Source organism: Aethalodelphis obliquidens, unplaced genomic scaffold (assembly GCF_003676395.1).
Source record: "Aethalodelphis obliquidens isolate GAN/ISIS:26980383/991018 unplaced genomic scaffold, ASM367639v1 scaffold18, whole genome shotgun sequence".
Classification (NCBI taxonomy): domain Eukaryota; kingdom Metazoa; phylum Chordata; class Mammalia; order Artiodactyla; family Delphinidae; genus Aethalodelphis; species Aethalodelphis obliquidens.
This window is the reverse complement of record NW_020837962.1, coordinates 250,445-266,028: the sequence shown is the minus strand read 5'-3', so window position 1 is coordinate 266,028 and position 15,584 is coordinate 250,445.

Genomic DNA, 15,584 nt, shown 5'->3' with positions numbered 1-15,584 from the left:
GCATGTGGGATCTTCCCAGACTGGGGCATGAACCTATGTCCCCTGCATTGGCAGGCGGACTCACAACCACTGCGCCACCAGGGAAGCCCAGATAGCCATTCTTATGATGATGATGATGGTATTTGTTGGTATAGATAGCCAGTCGGCTACTAAGTCACACCCACATCTCCTACGTTTCCAAAGGTTTATCATGAGATATTGCTTTCAAGTTCTCAAATGCTTTTCTGAAAAGGACATGTGCTATTTTTAAAATGGTCTTCTTGAGAGGTTCCAACCTGGTAATCCTGTGCAGTGCATTTGGTGAACATATTCTTGGTGAACTTATGGTGGGTCCTATTGATCAACTCTTCTCTAAACCCTTTTAAATCTGCTGTTTTACAATCTGTTCAATCATTTCTTCAGAAATCAGTGGCTGAGTCTAGTTCTTGGATTATCAATTTCCAACTCATCCCTGTTTCCTTTGTGGTCTCTCTAATTTTTTGGTTTCTCCCAAAGGTGTCAAAGCCCAGGTCTTTAATGGCAGCTCCATGGACAGAGCCATGAATTGTGACACTTTGCTCCTCCCACCTTTGAACTCATTTAAAGCAATGTTCTCTTACCAGCTGCTTATTTATGTCAGATTTCAAGTTATTCTTAACAGTACATGTTCCTTCATTTTTGCTCTTAATTTTTTTTTTTTAATTGAAGAGATGGTCATGTATGAATTTGCAATTTTCTCTTTTATCTGAGGTGACAGCTGTTGTTTTGCTGCTCAGTCTCTTCTTCTGGTACCTGCTTTCCTTCTGGAACAACATGCTTCAGATGTTGTTGAAACCACCCTGGACTCCAGGTTTTGCTGTGTGTCCCAGGCTGGCCGATCAGAACATTGCAACATCTTGACCCCAGTGATTGGTTCAGAGATGAGCATGTGACCCAATTGGTGTGAATTAGATGCTTTTGCGTCTGTGGGAAGATGAGGCAGAGGCTCTTTTCTTCTAGAACTGCTAGTAATAACAGTGAAGGGAGCCTAGGCTTTCAGGAACCACTACCTGGGTCTGATTTTTCTGAAGACACACAGTGGAGGGCTGCACCAAGAGAGAAAGCAAGCCTTTCTGTGGGTGAGCCTTAGAAGCAAGCTATTCCTGAATAAGCCCTTACCCTGGGCTTTTCAATTCTATAAGCCAATAATCTCCTCTTTTGCTTAATCCAGTTTGAGTTGGGTTTCCTGTCAATTGCAACAGAAAAGTCCTAACCAGTACACTTAAAAAAAAAAAAAAAAAAAACCCAGAGAACAACCACTGAACAATGCTTTAAAACTCAATTTTGAGACGCCCTTGGCATTTTGTTTTTTGGCAAGTTATTCTAAGATTTATGCCTTTCTAACCATATCTTCGACCTTTTCTGCCATTCTTTGGTGTTTGCTTCTTGATCATGGATCCCTTATACGTGTTGTAAGGTTTTAAAAATCTAAGCAAATCCCTAGCCTGGACTCATGATTTCTCTTACTAAAATTTTACCACACATCTAAATTTAGAAATATAGAAAAATGGGAGAAAAAAATCCGGTGATCTATTACACAAACAAAACCAGCTAACACTTTCCCAAACTTCTTTCCCAATTTTTCTTGTCCCTGCATAGATTATTGGATTACACTCAATTAATAATTTGATATATTGCTTTAAATTGCTTTTGCAAAGTTAATGTATGCTTATGACATAACATTTCAAAGATACTACACATCCTTCTGTACCTTGCATTTTTTCACTTCATGGTTAATCTTGGAAAGGGTATCCGTACAAAGAAAGGTGTCTCATTCTTTGGTTATGTGGATGTACCTGAGATAAGTTAAGCAAACCCTTACTTTCAGGCATTTTGTTTCCAGGTTTATGCCATCAGAAGCCAGTGCTGCACATCTTTGTGCATGAAGCCTTAGTGATATGTGCATGAAGCCAAAGGATGCACTCTCTGTAAAGAAAGAACATGATCAAACAGCAGGAATGCTTTTTAAGGCCACTGAGGCCACTGTGAAATTACCCTTGCCAAGGACTACTGCATTTGCTGCTCCATCCAGTAGCAATGAAAGAGCTATGTATATATATTTTTGTTTGTTTGGCACTGAGATCAGTGCCTGGCATATAGTAAGTGCTTAATTTGTTAGATATGATTACTGCTATTTTTCCCTTTTACTCTCCTTACTCTTTTCTAACTCATTTGTATAATTTGAGAACATGTTGTCAGTATTTCAGTTGTGCAAACCTCTTCCCCAAGCCTGCAGACTGTGATCTTGCAAACATAATCTTTTCTCTGAACTTTAGGAAACATTCCTCTCCCATCTCAGGGAATAATATGGGCCATAATTCTGAAAAGAGAAAAAAAGGAAAAAGTGATGCCTCCTCCCTTGGATAGGTTAAAATCTAAAATATGACTTTCTCCCAAGTCTCTTGTTGCTTCCCATTTTTGGGGCCCAATCAAAATCCCGAGCACAGAGCCTGACACATAGTGGGCTACTTCATTTTTGAATGAATGAACGGTTGATTGATTGTTAGGCTCTTTTTTTTTTCGGTACGCGGGCCTCTCACTGTTGTGGCCTCTCCCGTTGCGGAGCACAGGCTCCAGACGCGCAGGCTCAGTGGCCATGGCTCACGGGCCCAGCTGCTCCGCGGCATGTGGGATCTTCCCGGACCGGGGCACGAACCCGTGTCCCCTGCATCGGCAGGAGGACTCTCAACCGCTGCACCACCAGGGAAGCCCGATTGTTAGGCTCTTTGATTAACATCTCCAGTAGTCAACTGTAAGCTCAATTAGGAAGGTGGCCATCTTTTCTTCTTATTTCTTTCTTACCAAAACATGTAATGGATATTTGTTAGATAAACAGATGGATAAATCTAGGTGCCTGTAATTCAAACAATCCAAAAGTTGGCTGTCTCTTCAGCATCATAACCTGTGATTCTTTTAAAAATTGCTAACAGCTTCCCAGGGACCACTTACTGTCACTGGACTAGAAACTCTAGGGATGGGTCTGAATTCTGTGCTTGAAAAACCTCTCCTGGTGATTCTGATATCACCATCCTTACAGAAAAGATCATGGACCAGTGCTTGGGGGACCATTGGCATTTCCTATCCCAGTAGCCCATTATAATTTTTTATTTCTGAAGTGGCCTCTTGGCTACTCTGTGGGTGATCTTATCTGTGAGTATACACTATTTCATGCTGATAAGCCACCCTGACTCTCCAGCAGCTCCCCCTGACTTTAATCCTATTAATAAACCTGTCCCCTGGCCTCTGAGGATGTGCTCTTTATATCTTGCCTGTTAAGGCTGCAGCAAACAGCTTTTCCTAGCATTCTACTACAACTCAGTTTTATTACAAACTTCTGCTCTCTTTTGGAGAAATAGACTTGATGCTCATGATTTCAGTCACCAGGCTCTTGCTGGCCAAATGGCTCATCTGCTGTTTTTATGGGGCTCTAGTGATTCTACCCAATTGTGGAAGTTGCAGGACAGGAAGGAATGAACAGTGCCCCCCCCCCCTTTTATGTGCAGATGCTGTGCTGGGCACAGTAGCAGTAATTTACATCCATAAGCAGGTATTGTTATTTCACTTTTCAGGTCAGGAAACTGAGGTTAGGGAAATGAAGCAAATGACCCAAAGACTGAATGTCAGGATTTAAACTCAGGTCTGTAAGATTCCAGGGTCTCAGCTTAGAATGTGCAGGTCCACGGGGGCTGGGCAAGATACAAGAAGTGGCTCTGTTGTGGAGGGGATGGGATGGAGAGCCGGACCAGGAGAGACTGAGGGGATCAGCCTGGAGGGGGTCCTGCGGCTATCAAACCAGGGCTGAAACTTACAAGAGGGTTCCTGAGACTTGGCCGTGGGAAGGAAGGAACAGCTGAAGGCACCTGGGCAGCAGGTCTGCAGGCTGCTCAGGATCATAATTTATCACCGGCAAAGCTTGCCATTTAATTCTCTCATTCAACAAACATTTATTTAATTTCCTCCTGTGTGCCCAGAAGTGCTGGGGTGCTGAGAAAACAAGGCAGAAAAGGTCCCTGCTATTTTGGAGCATATGTAATACTGTATTAATAATCATTATAATCATAGTAACTGACAGTCATTGAGCACCTAAGTACTAGGCACTGTTTTAATTACTTTACATATATTAATCCATTAATCTTAACAACTACCCTGTAAGGCGAGTACTATTATTACCTCCATTTTACAGCTGGCCAGTGAGAAGCTCTGCTGGGACTGGGACCTGTGACTGTTGGCTTCCAAAGCTCATAATCTGATCCACTGGACTCTGTTTCCTCCCATTTGGCCTTTTTCCTCAACTTCTTTCAGTAGCTTTTGATAACTTCCAGTTTCATTTACTTTGTGTTGTGTTCTTAATTGTTCTCACAGGCATTTCTTAAAGAGTCTGCTTTTAAAATGTAAAGCATTTAATTGGCCTCTGTGGTAAAAAGGCAGACACCTGCATTTTGTAGAATGTCATCTGTATGCAAATTACCAAACAGCCTCCTAGTCCTTCTGCTGTGTGGGATTTAAGGCTGCTTGGAGACCCACTCCTGGTTTCATTGCTGACCTTCCTCTGCTCCTGTGACCTGAGACATTTTAGCATCTGTTGAATTGCTCAGTTCAATATGATATATTTTTCTTTTCTTTCCTCCTAAGTGCCCAAGATATATACTTGGTTGACCAAGATAGACTATAGACCAAGTCTATAGTCTAGCTGTTGAGACAGGACATACCCAGGATGAAATACTGAGATTATCACAGCAATGCTAAATTAAGTGTTAAATTTTTGCAGTAGGGATTGCCAGCTGCTACAGAGGTTCAGAGTAGGGAAACAGTAGCATGGCTTTTGTGAAGGAGGGAGATAAGCTAGGTTTTGAAAGATTTGGATAGGTGGAAGTAAAAAGGAACATTATTCCAGGCAGGAGCTCGCAAGGGCAAAGGGATGGTGGTGGGAATGGCTTGACCTTTGTAAAACATGGAGGAGACTAGGTCCCCTGGAGTCTTAGGGAAGGTGAAAAGCTTTCAGAACCGACTGTGAAAGGGAAATCAAAATGGAGTTGGTATTGCTAAGAGAGCTTAGATGGAACTGGGAGGCTATTGAGGAAGTGGACTTAGGCACGCCTCAGCCCAGATGGAATCTGACCTTTTGACCACTTATTGTCTTAACGCAGGCATCCAGAACATCTGCCAGAAACTCAAGATACTTATCGGACCCTTGCCTTAAAATAACTCGTGACAGCCCATCTACTTGTCGGACCCTTACCCTAAATAACTCATGACAGCCTATCCCTTAAGGACAAATATTTCCTTTCTTGTGTCAGGGTCAGTCATAACCCTTGAAGTTCTGTGGGTTTTGCCCTGACTCTTTTTCCTGGAACACTCGCTCAGTTTTACCCAAATCTGTTTCTTCTGAATTGCAGTTCTTAAGACCCCAAATAAAGCTATTTGTTCTTTTCGACCTCTATACTGATTATTGTTTGACACAACACTCCACAATAACAAAGCTAATGTTGAAGTGTTTTATATGTGAAAAGCACCGTTTAAACTCTCCCATTTGATCTTCAAAATACTAGGTGAAGTACGTACTATCCTCATGGTACTTAGTGGAAACTGAGGCTCAGAAGGCTGACGTAACTTGCCTAAAGCAGCAGTGTAAGTGACAGAGCTGGGATTTGAACCCAGGCAGTCCAATCTCAACCTCCAAGCTCCAGACATCTATGTTATATTCCTAATACTGCTAATCATTCTTCCGTCAAAGGGTCAGAGGGGTTAAGTTATCTTTTCTTGATTGATTCAAGCTAGTTTAAGCAGAAAGGAATTTGTTTAAAAGCAACGAGGGTGGGGCTTCCCTGGTAGCGCAGTGGTTGAGAGTCCACCTGCCGATGCAGGGGACACGGGTTCGTGCCCCGGTCCGGGAAGATCCCACATGCCGCGGAGCGGCTGGGCCCGTGAGCCATGGCCGCTGAGTCTGCACGTCCAGAGACTATGCTCCACAACGGGAGAGGCCACAGCAGTGAGAGGCCCGCGTACCACAAAAAAAAAAAAAAAAAAAAAAAAGCAACGAGGGTGCACACAGACTCTACCAAAGGGCTGGAGGTTGAGCTTGCCAGGAGCTCCAGTGCAGGGCTGGTCTTTAAAGACCACACTCTTGCTGTTCATGGGTATGGGCACCATGCTCATATTACTGAGTCTGAACATTGCCCTGATGCCTCAAGAGCCAGCTGCTGCCATGCCACCATTGCCGGAAAGATGGATTCTGCCAGATGCCTGCTTCCTCATAGTGCTGTCTTCTGAATTGATGTTTCTCTTGAGTACACCTGATTCTCAGGATACTGGGCAAGCAAATCTTCTGGCTTCTCTCTAGGGGAGAAAGGACTCGTAAGGTAGAAATGCCCCTAACATAGGAAAGCTGTTGTCCCCAAAATGCTGGGCAGCTGGAAAACATGACAATTTTCTACAACATTAGTAAATGTGGAGCTGGTGACCAGTGCTGTGTCACTCTGGCCCAAGACCATGGCTCCTAAGTAATGGTCTATGGTGTGAGGCTTGGCTGGCTGAAGAGAATCACTCAGGAAGTCTGTCAAAAATACAGAGTGCCAGGCCTCTTCTCCAGAGGTTCTGATTCAGTGAGTCAGAGCAAGGCCTGGGAGCATACATTTGTCAGAGCTCTTCACATGATTCTGATGTGTAGGCCAGGTTCAAGAGTCAGTGACATTCTCAGTGACATTTTTTGCTAATTCCAAGGAAATACTTAATATATTAAAGCTACAGGTCTCCACTGGGGGCGATTTTGCCCCCCCAGGGAACATTTGGCAACACCTGGGGATATTTTTGGTTGTCACATCTAAGGGCTGCTACTGGCACTCAATGCATAGAGACCAGGGATGCTTCTGGACATCCTACAGTGCGTAGGACAGTCCCTTTCAACAAAGAATCATCAGCTCTGTATGTCAACAGAGCTAAGGTTGAGAGTATCTGTACTAAAGGGTGCTCATTTTTCCTGAGATCCTACAGCAGCATTCTCTCCAGAGGTGTTGCACTCCCGTTAAGATAGAATAGCATGTAAGAACTTTGGAGATGCCAGTCCCTCTTTAAGTCTTGGCCATTTGAAACATAACCCCCTATGCTCATGTTGTCATTTCAGAGAGGGAAGTTTCCAGAGCAATGTCCCTGTGACCACTTGATCACATCTGTTCTCTGGCTTTTAAACTTCACCTGCCCTACCTGTGACTCAGACCTTGATAAAAGCCCAGGAAAAGTGTCACTGCTGGGCCAGTCCTTGGCTCTTCTCTTGGCCTGAGAAGGAGGTTCAAGGAGGTGGCATAGTGTAGTGGTTTTAGGCATGGTCTTTAAAGGGAGACCTTGATTAGAAACCTAGATCTTCCACCTACTCTTCTGAGGCAAGTTATTTCGCCTCCCTAAAACTGCTTTGTCCCCTATAAAATGGAGTCAATGACAATGCTTCTGTCTCTGAGTTGTGGAGAGGATGGAATGAGACAATCATGTGTCTCAGTTGGCTCTTGCTGCAGTAACTCTGTGTAACAACAAGTGTTGTTCAGTGGCATACCACAACAAGCATCTGTGAGGATTAATTTTATGTATCAGCCTGACTGGACCATGGATGGGGTGCCCAGATATTAAGTCAAACACTATTCTGGGTGTATCTGTGAGGGTGTTTCTGGATGAGATTAACATTTAAATGAGTAGACTGAGTAAAGCAGATTGCCCTCCCCAGTGCGGGTGGGTCTCTTCTATTCAGTTGAAGGCCTGAGTAGAACATAAAGGCTGAACAAGAGGGAACTTTGCCTGAATGACTGCATGACTTGGGACACCGGTATTCTCCTGCCTTGTACTGGAACTTGCACCACTGGCTCTCCTGGTATTGGTTCTGTGTCTCTGGAGAACCCTTATTAATACCGCATCTTCCTCCTGCCCATGCACCTGCAGGTTGGCTGTAATTTGGCTGATCTGGACTGGGCTTGCCTGCAACACTGTGGGTTGGGCCAGGTCCATTCCACGTCTCTCATTCTCCCTGGACCAGCAGTTACCCACGATATGTTTCTTTATAGGGTGAGAAGCAGGAGCACAAGAGGGCAAGCCCAACCATACAAGTACATTTCAGGCTTTTGCTTATATCAACATCTGCTTCTATCCCACTGGCCAAAGCAAGTCACATGGCCAAACCTGAAATTAATGGGGCTGAGAAGTATACCCTGCCCACAGTAAGAAGGAGAGAGGGATGATAACCCAAACCATCACTCCTCTGTGGCGAGGACCTTAATATAATAGTCTGAGTCATCATTACTCTGTGCTAGCTCAGTCTCAGTCCTTCACCAGCTTGGTGCTCTGACCTCTAGTTGATCCATGTGTGCATTAGCTTCAACCTCTTGCCTGTGAACCTGTCTCAGATCTGTTCATCTGGCCATCCCAGGGGACCTCAGTTTCCTCTTCTGTGCCAAATTATTAGTTGTGTAAATAAACAGCTCACCCTCTGTCACTGCCCAACAGCACTGCATGCTAGGCTTTTTGTATGGTAGGTGCAGCTGACTTGAATTCACTCTGGTCTTGGTTCATTGAAACTTTCCCGTTAGTCTCTGACTCTCTTTGCTGCTTATCTTAAATCCTTCCCTTCTTTCCAGGATCTGGTCAACCAGTAAACCTGTTGAAATGGCTCCAGCCTTCAGGAGTCTCTTCTCAGCATTCTTATTCTGTTCCCCACTCGGTTGGGCGCGCCCTGCTTCTGCAGGATGGCTAGCTCTCTTCCACACGCTGACATGGACACATGGACAAGGCCCTGGAGTCCACAGGGTGCTCAGTGGGTTCTCAGCCAGTGTTTGTTGATATTGAAGGTTTAAAAAAATGGTTTATATTTATTTTTCATTTATTCGAGACAGAGGTCCCTATATATTGAGAAGCAACATAGCACGGTAGTTGGGCACACAGGCTTTAGAGCAAGAGTTCTCAGTCTTGGCTGCACGTTGTAACTGATGGGTACATTTAGAAAGTTCTGGTGCCTGGGTCCTGTGTCCAAGGGTTCAGATTTATTTGGTTTGGGGTGTAGCCTGGACATCAGGATTTTTAAATGCTTCCTATATGATTCTGACATGTAGTCAAAACTGGAAATTGCCGCTTTAGAGTAGGTCAAAATTTATTTTTAAACTTTGGCTTTGCACTTACCAGATCCAGCTTGGTCAATTTACTAAGCCCGTCAGAGGCTAACGCCCTCATGTGTAAAATGAAGATAATATTATGCATTTCCTTGCGTTATGTAAAATGGAACGAAATGGCCAGATAACAGGCACTCAGTAAGCATTTATTTTCCTTTAAAACAGAATTTCATTTATTCAGCAGAGTTAGGTTCATTAATGAAAGCTAGGACAATACAGAAAATGAGGGGAAAAACCCACTTTGAGTCCTACTCCAGCAACTTTTCATGTATTGCCTTTAGTTCTTGTCTCCTTCATATTGCACATCTTTTTATTTAGCTTTTAACTTAGGTTGAAATCATTGTGAAATACAGTCTATACCCCGCTTTTCTTCATTCAACTTTTATGAGGTAATAACCGCTGTTTCACTAAATCTGCTAAGGGTTCAGAATTCTGAATGTCTCACAAAGCTAAGGTGGGTCTCTCGTATTGAGAGTCATGGAGAATTGTCAGCCTCTCTTGTGATTTTCTTGGTGACAGTCAGTCCCCCTGCTGCGCTCTTGCGCGCTCCAGAGCGCTATGTCCAGGGAGCGACCCTGAGGGCATGTGCACCAGTCTGAGCTGACTTTTCATGTGGAAGATCCTGCTGCTCTTTACATTACAGGGCAGATCTGGTGCTATCTTTATGAGGGATTAAACTTTATTATTACTAGGATGAGAACATCTCCTGTCGGTTGCGACAGTGCAGGGATGTCTGCATTCACCCCATTCTGTCAGCAACCCAGTGACTCTTCCATGCCCCAGGGCTCACACCCTTCATTTCCAATCACACAAACACCGTCCTGACTCAGGGCAGAAAGAATCAGCCCTATTTTCCATCCAGTTGCACTCACCTACAAACCTAGCCCTTCTGGAGTTTCAGGGCTGTTGAAGAGGCAATACCATGCATGGAGAAAAGAGGTCTTTGGGATGTAGCAGCTTTGATTTTGAATCCAAGATTTGCAACTTACTTTATGATCGACTTTTGGTGAATTACCTAACACTCCAAGCCTCAGTTTCTTCATACTTAAAAGGGGAACAATGTGGTCTGCCTTTTAGGGTTGTATAAAAGTTAACAATGAACTCGTTTATCCATTTAAAAATATTTATTGAGTGCCTGTTATATGCCACAGACTGTGTTAGGTACTGGGAATATTGGGGGAGCAAGCCAGAAAGCTCATGCCTGTGTGGAATTTGTAGTTTAGTAGGAGGTACTTAAAGTAGATATTATAATCCACTGTGGGTCAGTTTCAGATGGGGAAGATGTTCTGGAAGTGTGTGGCAATGACACCTAATGTGGATGTGGGGATTTAAAAATAAATATAATGGATTGAGTTGCTGTGGCAAGTCTACTCTTCCTGTTTCTCTTTAACTCCAGAGAAATTCTGGGCAAGTATGACAAGAAAAAAGAAATGTAACTGAGCTTGGAAAAAAGGAAGGAGAACTTCCATAGCAGAAATAAAGAGGAAACTAAAAGCTAGAGTGGTGGGCAGGAGCTGCATCTGGACCGCCCCAGGTGTCTCCTCTGTGTGTGGAGCTGCTGGCTTCAGGCAGAACTCACCCATCATGGGAAATGGGAACTCGAACTCTCCACCTGCAGGCTTAGGGCTGCAGCAAGCAGGCTGGGCTTCTGTCTGGGGCTGTGGGTGGGAAAAGAATCCCCTGAGAGAAGCTGGAGTCACACGGGGCCTTGTGCGTGGGTGCAGGTTCTGACCTTGCCCCATCACACAGCGTGGGAACCCTGAATGGAGGGAATTAATGTAAAAACTGGTCCAAAGGGCTCTGGTGGGGGCTCTAAGACCAACCCATGGAGGACCTTCCCCCTCGGAGCTTTTGTACAGGCTGCTCCCCAACCTGGGATAGTTGCTCCCAGTCCTCCTTTGGGTCGTCCCCTCCCTGCCTGCTTCACTGGACAGGGTCTTGACTCAAATGTCACTTTCTTGGAAAGGCTGTCCCAGTCCTCCCAGATTAGATCAGAGCCCTCCCCTCCCCTTATGCTTTCCCTTTCTCTTTAATGTACCTATTACAAACACAAGTTAATAATTGTGTAATTATGTGGTACACAACTGCCTCCCCTACTAGATTGTTAGATTGTAAAAGTAGGTAAAATCTTGTACATCTGTCTTTTTACCTAATGCTGCGTTCCCTGCATATTAGCTAGCACATAGTCGGTGCTCAAAAAATAGATTTTTGAGTAAATGAATGAACAAATGAATGAATTTGTCCTCAATGGCCATGTCTACTACCCCCATCTCCTACAAATCCCAAATGGAAATAAAACAATAACACCTTCATGCTTTGTAGTTACTGCACAGTGAAAATACACACTTCTACTATGGCAGTGGTGCTCAGATTTTACTGTCCGTGGACCACACCTTGTGAGCCACTGCTGCACAGCATCATTATTTTGGTTTGTTTGGTTTTTAAGCCAGAGCTATAAAATATACCACTGATGACATGACTATAGCCTTATGCCTTGAAAACTTAGCATAAACAAGTGATTAACATATTCGATGCCTGATGATATGTAAGCATTCTTCCTAGGAAAATTGGGCTTCCTGTCTTTCTTATAAGTGGGGAAGAAAGTGGAAGGGCGAAGAGCTTGGGTTCTGGAGTCAGACCTGATGGTTTCCAACCCTGCTGCCACCCCCTGCAAGTGTCAGAACTTAGGTAACTTATGTAGCCTCTCTGACTCAGCTTGCTAATCTATACAGTGGGATGAATTGTAGGACCTGCTTCACAGGGTCGTTGAGAACTAAAGGAGGTAACATTAATAGTTTCCTTTCAACAGTGCCTGGCATGTAGTAAGCAATCCCCAAATGTTATTTATTATAATGGGGAAGAAGAGGAATATTTAACAGTATGTGTTAGGCATCCTGTTAGAGGTTTTCACACACATTGTCTCGTTTAAGCCTCCCAGCAATGCTATGAAACAGGTATTATTAGCCCCCTTTTATAAGGGAGGAAACCGAGGCACAGAATGGTTAAGTACTTTCTCCAAAAATACATATTTATCAATAGTAATAATATCCAGGGTTGGCACTGAGTCTGTGTAGTGTCATAGTCTATTACTATTTTGGTGCTGCCAGGCCTCCCAGCATTTCCAGGAAGCAGGCTCCTCAGAGAGACTGACAGTCTAACCATGACAGGAGTGGGTTCTGTCTATCTCGTAAGGCTAGAGGCCCCTCCTCCAGCTGACCTGAGGCTGCAGCTCTGTCCTTTCTCACTCACATTGAAGGGCGAGCTGACATGGGAACATTTCAAAGGCGCCTCAGCCCGGAAGGCCAAGCTGTCCATCATGCTTAGAGAGTGACAGTGATGATGCTTCCCAGGAGAGCCGTGCGGCAGGACCAGAATCTCTTAACAGCCTAGAATCCCACTTTTAAAAGCAGGTTCACCAGCAGCTGCCCGACTTTCAAAGAAAACAGCCCTGGCTCCTGTCCGAGGGCAGGATGTGGCTTCAGTCTTTATTTCCCAAGTGGAGGCTGAGTGGAAGTGACAGTGTCCACCAGAAATGGCAGCTCTGACCAACAGGTTTTGAGTTGGTTGAGGGTCCCGTTCTTGACTGGTTTGGACAGAATGCTTTTGAAGGTGTTACTGGAAAGCATCCCAGTGAGAATGGGACTGTGAAGGCTCAGATGAGTTGCCTATATGCTCTGGAATCTCAAGATGTCCCTGGAGGGTGGGATCACCCTGCCTGGCAAGTTGGCAAATACCCTTCCTTGATTGGGAGGCTTTGGGCATGGACTATATAGGCACCTTCCTTGGGGTGTGAATTGTGGGTCATAGAAGGTTGCCTTATGTCCCATTTATTTAATTTTTTAAACACACAACAGACTGTGTGGTGCCCCTACTAGTAACCGTCCTGGCTGCCTGTTGCCCTCAGGGTCAAGTTCAGCATGGCTTACACGGTTTTCTTAGCTTAGGTTTGCCCGGAAGTGGATCAATGAGATAATGGATGTGAGATCCAGTCATTCATTTGGGAAGGATCTCAGGAAACACCCAGATAAAGCATAGAATTGAAACACTGAAGGGAAAGCAACCAATAAAACTATTGGTTTTATTGGTTAAAATAAACTATCAACTGGAGTGATGGTGGGCAATTGGAGGGTGGTCTTCCTGGGGAATTCCAGGGAAGGGTATAGAACATGACTTGAGAGTTTTCTGTCTCCAGAGGTGAGGGAGCTGGGGTATTTATCCTCCAACTCTTGTCAGTCACTGATTGGGGGCCCCTGGGGTGGGGCAGAGGGGAGCATGAATTCACTGAAACTTCTGTCCTGCTGATGGCAGGGCCAAAGTGGGACCTAGACTCAGAGAAGGCGCTCAGGCAAAGTGGTGCCTGTGTTGGCATTTGGAGGCCAGCTGCCTTGCATTGAAGAAGGGACATGAGTGGGCCTCCAACAGCATCTACTGTGACATCCACAGTCTGGTTCAGCCCACCCCTTATACACACCACACACAACCCCCCCACACAATCCACAACTCCCACCCACACAACCCACCTACATGACCCAACACACACATAACACGGCCTACAACACACACACAATCTATGAGACACACATACAACCGTCAATCCACCGTAAACTCACAACCCATAATACACAGTCATACACAACACACACACACACACACACAACCCCCCACACAATCCACAACTCCCTCCCACACAACCCACCTACATGACCCAACACACACATACACGGCCTACAACACACACACACACACAATCTATAAGCCACACATACAACTGTCAATCCACCATACAACTCACAACCCATAATACACAGTTATACACAACACACACACACACACAACCCCCCACAACATACAACCCTATTATTGCCCTTTTTACAGATGTGGAAAGTGAGACTCCCAGGGTTACGAGTTACTCACTTTCCATCCTGTTGGGACCAGACCCCAGATCTTCTCATTCCTGCTCAGGCACATTTCCCATTCACCCTGTGAGAACAGGCGTGGACCCCCTTACAGTGCTCACCTTGGGAAGTTCATGGCTAGTTCAGTAATGCTGCTGATCCTCAAAGTGTTCTCCTTTTTCAAAATGAAAATATCTTTTTAAAGTAGAAAACCAATATATGCTTAAAAAAAAAAAGAAAACCAGTATATACTTTTCTTCTTAAATATTTTTGGAAAAGGCCCTGAAAACAAGTTTTAAAAATAGATTTCTTTGCAGTTTTTAATCAAGCAGAATTTTCTGGCCTCAGTTTTCCTTACCTGTAAAATAGAGGTGTTGGAATAAGTCAGAGGTCTTCATTGTGGCTCTGTGACACCCCATTGATGAGGTTTTGGAGATCTGGGAGTCGTTGGAAATTTATCGAAGAAGTTACATGTGTGTACCTTTTTTTTTCCTGGGGAAAGGATTTATAACTTTTTCAGATTACTGTAGTTCTGTGACCTCAAAATGTTTATCAGTCATCACCCTAGATATTCCTTAAGTTCTCTTCTGGAGGAGTTGTGTTAAAATCTTTGTGAAATGTCAGCAGGTACCGTGAACCTGAGGACCAAGAATTATTTTTCAAGAATTGCAGTAGGAGAGTGGGAAAGAGGTGGTATATCTTGTATATTTTATGGCCAACATTCAATAGTCTAGTTAACTGTGATTTTAGTTGTTAAAACACAATGCTGGAGAGAGTTTGTTTTCATCCATTGCTGGAGGAGGTGTCAGTTGGCCCAATCCTTTGGGGATGCAGTTTGGCAAAATGTATGAACTTTGAAAGGTTTGTATCTTTGATCTAGTAATTCCACTGCTGGGCCTGTAACATGGAAAAATAAAGGATTATGGAGATCTATATCACAGAAGAAGTATTATATAAATCTTAAGATCATCTTGGTATATCCCTAAAAACATTTGATAAAATCTGATATCAATGACTGATAATAGGACAAATGGAATCTGAAAATGTGCTTTTTAGACATAACCCCAAATTTATACCAAGTCAGTAGTCAACCAATATTATGCCTGTAGATGCAAAGAGATACTAAAGGCATTTCCACTGAGTATAAGGATAAATTACTCTCTCTGTCATTATTTACAAGTGCCCTGGGATTGCTTGCCAATGCAATAATGGAAGAAAATGAACTAAGAATATATACCAGAAAGAACATGGCGAAGTAATCATTACTTAAAATGATGGGAATATCTACATAGAAAATTTCATAAAGTCAACTAAAAACTATCAAAAGTAATAAGAGAATTCAGTAGTTTGAACTTTACTGTTTCTTTACCAACGATAACCGGGTAGAAAATATCATCATTTAAAAAGATTTCATTGATAGTGGTCACCAAGTATATAAGCCACCTAGCAAAAGATGATATGTAGGACATACTGAAATAAATTTGTAAAATTACTTTAAATATTGTAAAAGACTACTAGATGTGCTCTA